Here is a 6,000-nt window from a genome sequence, read left to right as displayed (position 1 = left end):
AACCTGTGTGAACACAGTGTTCCTTGTGAAGCCCCCGTTACCAGCTGGGCAGGGAGTCATAGAGGCCGGCTTCAGTGGGAGAGTAGGAGGTGGGCAGACTGGGTGGAAGGAGGTGCGGGGGTGATGGAGGGGGGGAGCTGGGTGAGGAGGCTGAGAGACCAGGTTGGGGAGTCAGCTGGTCTCTCAGAGCCTGTGATTAATACACTAGGGCTGCTCTGCACCACCTCCACACCACACTGTCCTCACCTCCAATTAGCATGCTAATGAACCTGCACATGTGTGACTGTGTGTGTGTACGTGTGTGTGTGTGTCACCTGAGGGCTCCTTCTCACTGTGCAGCATAAACAGAAACAGGCTGGCATTCAGAGGAATGGCCGCTGCTCTGCTAATTGACACTGTGTGTGTGTGTGTGTGTGTCTGTGTGTGTGTGTGTGTGTGTGTTGGAGGGGGGGTTATGGACTGTGACCCTCGACTTACTCACTGCTGTTATGGTAACCGGTTGAATAGGAATGTTTTCTCTGCCTAGTTATACCTGTCATGGTGACCTTTGTTCTCTGAGAGGTGGACATGAGCAGTCACAGCTCGTTCTCCACAAGTAACATGATTTACAGGTCCGCCATGACACGGGGAGACATATCTAAATACTCAGGGGCTATAAACACACTGTACAGTCAACAAACAGACACGTACAGATTAACACTATGTCAAAATGGGTTGAGGGAAATTGCGACTTAAAAATTAATTAACTTGAATGTGCTGTCTGGCATTTTAACCCTTTAACCATACAGTTGTATTTCCCCAGTAGCATAAAGGTTAGAAAATAATCTTATTTTAGAGTATTAAGAGGAAACTCTTCATATTTTTCCTGAGGTTGTCCGTTAATTGGAATTTTTCCGTAGTGTATTGTACAAACTGAGGTTGTCAAACCTGTTGAGATTCTGAGACTTTATCATACCATGTGTTTATAACGAAACAATGTCAGTTAATTTTTGTAAATTATTTTTATTTTCAATACTATCTAATACTGAAGCTTTAAAAAACATATCTACAATCACATATTTAAACACAAGGCTGCACAGATGAAACAACAGGGAAGAAAATCAGCTGGTCTTAAACCTTTTCCCTGTTACAGCGTTCTCTCCGTCCACAAACTCACCCCATGACCGGAGGCAGAGGCAGAAGCAGGCAGCACTACAGGAGCCGATGTCAGATCAGCCAGCAAGTGACCTGTCACTATTCAAGAAGCAAGCTAAAGGTAGCTATGGCATGTCCAGAACTAATGTTAGTCAAAAAACAATATAGTGTGTTCGATATATTTTGCCTATGAGGCAGATCCAGAACTGAAGGAAAAAGATTTTCAATAGCCCACGCATAAGGTTTTTTTTTTTTTTACTGGTAGCAAAGGCATTAATGGGGAAGAGGATCTCTATATTTGGGCAAACACAAATGAATGTATAAGACAAAAGCTAGCATGAAGTTACTTCCTTGTGTTTTTGTTCGTGGTGCTGAACAAAAACCATAATTTCAGTCCAGCATCCAAAATGTGAAGGGTAGGAACCACACATTTCAGCAGCTGAATTTAAATAAATCTCCATCTCACCAGTGTATTTTAGCCGCTAAAAATGACAACTAGAAAAAACATTAGCTCACATGCTTTACAGCGACCCTTCAGTGTGTGCACGATCTGATATTGTACCTACCACATTGCAATGATGCTCCAGGACCATCGCTGCGACTGACCAATCACGTTTTTATAATGCCACAGCTTTGCGACTCAGGAAAAAGTCTTTCTGACACATGGTTAACATTGTGAAAGGGTGAATTTTAACATCTTGTACTTAACCCATTTAATCACCACATCCCGCTCCATATGTCACTTTTTGCTCATTTGCAATGACGGTCCTGTTTCAACATTTATTACGACGATGATTGTAGGAACATCACCGATATGGCGATATCAGATAAACCTCAGTGTGTCGTCATCTTGCTTACAAAGACACGCTTACATTAAGACGCTTTACAAACTTAAAGGTCCTCGTGAACAACAGTATAATCCTGTTTCCATTTTGGTCTTCTGGGTGCACATGTACAAGAATGTCTGTGCATTAAGTGCCTGATAGTGTGTGTGCACACACACTGCTTGTGTGTGTACAGACGACGGCAGGGAAACATTGAGCAGCAGTGCTACAGTAACCTTTGCAATAATCAGTTCTGTCTGATGGGCCTCTTTAATTAACCTTGTAGGAAATTAATCCCAGTGTTAAATGGACAAGAAAAAGATGTTTGATTACCACCGCGAGCCAACTGGGACTTCTCCCTCTGTCTAATTGCCCAGGAAGAGAGAACAAGAGAAAAAGTAGCAAGAATGAGAAAGGGAGAAACAGATAGGGAGAGGGAGGCGAGAGGGGAGAGCGGAGAGCGAAGCGCCTCGAATCCTGTGGTGTCATTAGCGTCTGTGTGAATGTCAGTTAGTCCCTGGAGCACTGATAAGGCTTCACCAAGAAGAGAGAGCAGAGGGAGGAAGAGCGGATAGGAAGGAGAAGGACACTGAGGAAACATTTTGTTAAACTGAGATGGACAAAACACTTTACATATAGTGTACAGAAATACCTGAGTGGTTTTACTTACTAGTTTCCAACACTACTTGGTTGGTTAAGAAACTACTTTGTGAGGTTTAGGGGAAGACTATGTTACATAAGTGACTCAAGTTATACACGTTATCTCCGGACATAAATTAAAAAAAGCCAGCGAACACCGGTGTCCTGGGTCAAAGTCCTGTGTACCTCCACCCTACTTGGACTCTGCTCTTTATACGTCACAACATTTTTTATGCGTAGTATTTGGACGCACATGTTTTCCAATGAACTTTAGGGAAGGATCGGTGTATCACCTGCACCCAAAGTTTGACTTTGGTTTATGAACTGCACACAATGTGAAAAAAAAAGTTGTGTTGTTTGTACACAGATTCAAGTAACTGGCCAGATATCATGTTAATGAACGAGTGTGTAACGATTACTTCAACGATTAGTGTATCTGTCTGTATCTGATATCTGTGAGTCTTAATATTTTTTACTTTGGTGTTCCTCTCCCCGGCAAAGTGGATTATCGAAGCAAAACTGAGGAATGGCTCTTTAATCTGCGAATGTGCTGTTAGTTGAAGCTTTACAAATGTCTAGGGAGTCATCATTAGAAACTGATGTATCAATATTGTATTTTCTCAAGCCATTACATGCCATAAAGTTATGTTTACTCCATTGCGAAGCTTCAGAGCACTGAGGAAGTGATCATCTACATCCATGCTTTCCTCACCGCTCCCTCCCTCATCTACATCTTTTCCCCTGTCGGAGCAGGTGCTTCCCCTCTCTCCTCACTAATGTCTCCAGATCTTTGCACTGACCTCAGCTATCCATGACTCATCCAGCAGCGTGCTGCTGGCTCCATGTGTCAGTGTGTGTGTTGGCTGTGTTCATCGGTGTGTGTCGCCTTCCCGGATCTCTGCAGGTGTCTGTATCAATAATCCAGAGGGCAGAGCGAAGAGAACCAGCGGAGGCTGCGTCCGCTGGTTTCAGCTTTGGATGTTTAGTCTGTTCACTGATTTTGGGTCTGTCTGAATGTTGCATCACAAAGTTTGGCAAAGTGGTCCGTCATCTCCTTTTTATATGAAGACGCTTTTTTGATTAGTTATAGCAAAAAGGAAAAAAAATGCGTGTGTCTTTTCTGCATATTATAGTTATTTTTTATTAAAGGGAATTAAACAAGGAAAAATAAAAAGTAATCATGTTTTTTCTCTACAAAAACACCTGTTTTTCTAACTGTTAGTTACTCATCACTTATTACTTGCTGATAAAGTAATTACATTACTTTACAAATAATGCATTTTTTTATTTTACCTTACTCTCAGCCCGTCTTCATCCAAGGTGCCTCCCAACTACTCTGAAGCGTCCACCACCTTGTCGCATCTTCAGTATTTAACACATGTAATAGAAAAAGACACTCAAGAGTTAACATGCAGCCAGACTATGTTTTCGGAGGTATTTACAGATCTTTAACAGCTAACGTTAGCTAAGCCAGATGATTCTTAATGGAGGCTTACCTGTGGCTAGCTAGCAAGCTAGTAAGACATAAAAAAGACAACTTTTGATTTACTAGAAGACATCTACCGAGCACCTCTACACCCTGTGCCAAGCTAACAAGTCCAAGATCACTCCACGGACAGATTACTGGTAAGACATGTCAAGAAGTAGAGCTACGGCGTCCGCCAAACATTCGAACGGATTGCCGTGGTAGTCGAAAACGAAAATCACTAAGCACCATTTAAGTCTTAAGTAACAGTCTACTTCTGTTACTACTGTCTAACACTTTTGGCGTACTCCTGGGAACGGCAATCCAGGCATTCCCACCCGAAGTAGACTGTTGGGCGACAACCGTCGCTGCTTTAAGTCCCTAATGGTTTTCTGTGTAGGCTCCAAAGATAGTCCGTAGTTGACATGCGCCTCCTTAAGAGCGTAAAGTTACTACACGTCAAGGCTAACGCAGCTAGGTAGCTAACGTTACTACGTGAGGAAGTGTGATTGGGTGGTTGCGTTCTCCTGTTTTCATCGGATTGACGCACCATAATCAACTCTTTTCAGCTACATTATCCATTTGTTCTGCTAGTCTGTTCAGTCTGACCTCTGCTTTCAGTCCGTAAACAAAACAAGGGCAGCAACAGTGCCGTGATCAAGTACCATATTCAGTAATGAAACAAGCAAAAACTAAAATTTAATATGCATTAATTAAAAGCTAAAAGTAGTCTGTCTCAAGTCTTAGTAACTTAGTTGGTGAGTAGCAAAATTAAAAAAAATAAAAATACTGACGATCAGATTAACTGATTTGATGTTTGTCAAATTATTTATACGCAAGTCTATTTGAATATCATTCTTGTCAATCGAGCGTCCGCTACCTTCATTGTCTGCGTCTCACCTCGCCATCTCCTCCTTACGAGCTCGTTAGTGCTAACTCATCAGCGGGGTCGAACACTGAAAACACACATTACAACACAGCCAAAAGATCACATTACACAATTTGAATAAATACAAGGCAATTTGTCACTGTCACGTCAGAGTTGCCCCTTTCTCTGTCCGCCCTCGCCGGCTCTCCTCGTCCTCCTCTCCCCCCTCCACGCCCTGCCTCCTCTGCCCCGGCACAGCAGCAGGAAGCAGTAATGGTGATTGTATTAACCCCTCGTAGAGAGCGCTGACCTTCGCTTCTGTTCAGCTGGAGGTAATAGTGCAGGAACTCACACGCGGACATACGTATGTTTGAATGTGTACACGCTCACATCACAGGATTAAAGATAGGGAAGGTGAAGTACTAACGCTCCGTCCGAACTCTCAATGTCTGAACTGCCTGTGTAGTTATTGATTTTTTGACGGCAATATTTCTTAAATGCACTGGAGCTTATTTGAACACTGAAATGTTACTTTTATGCCGTCAACACGCACAGACACAGTGGGCACCATGCCACAACTTCAATATTCACAATTCTGCATCTCAGGTCAAATCACCCTCACTGCCATGTGAGGTTTATAAAGGTAGCCTGCGCAGAAGATCCTCGGGTTGCACGTTTTTCTCATACGTGTTTTGCTTTTAAGCTCCTCGGTATAATAAGTAATTGGTTTTTACTAATTAGCTAGATAAGGAATATCACGAGCTTATGTTGGCTGTTTTTGTACGACACAGATAAGAGTGGTGTGTAAGTCATGTACTGATACATGGGGGATACTGAACTGAACATTTAATTATCATCTGTGAGTTAATATTGAGTGGTGCGTTGTACTCCATTACTGATCTGTTGTTTGAACAGTGATTTGACCACTTTGCTCAGAACAAGTGGACTGACTGTTACTATAGCTCCTTTTCTTAAAGCCTGTTTAAGGTAGGAAGGTTGCATCATCGTTCCTCCTCGCTGTCCTGTGTAAGACATACAAACATACAAGGGATGGGGCATTGTTGTTCTGA

The sequence above is a fragment of the Pagrus major genome, chromosome 18 (genome assembly GCF_040436345.1).
Source record: "Pagrus major chromosome 18, Pma_NU_1.0".
In the NCBI taxonomy this organism is placed as follows: domain Eukaryota; kingdom Metazoa; phylum Chordata; class Actinopteri; order Spariformes; family Sparidae; genus Pagrus; species Pagrus major.
Note: the sequence above shows the minus strand (reverse complement) of the source record.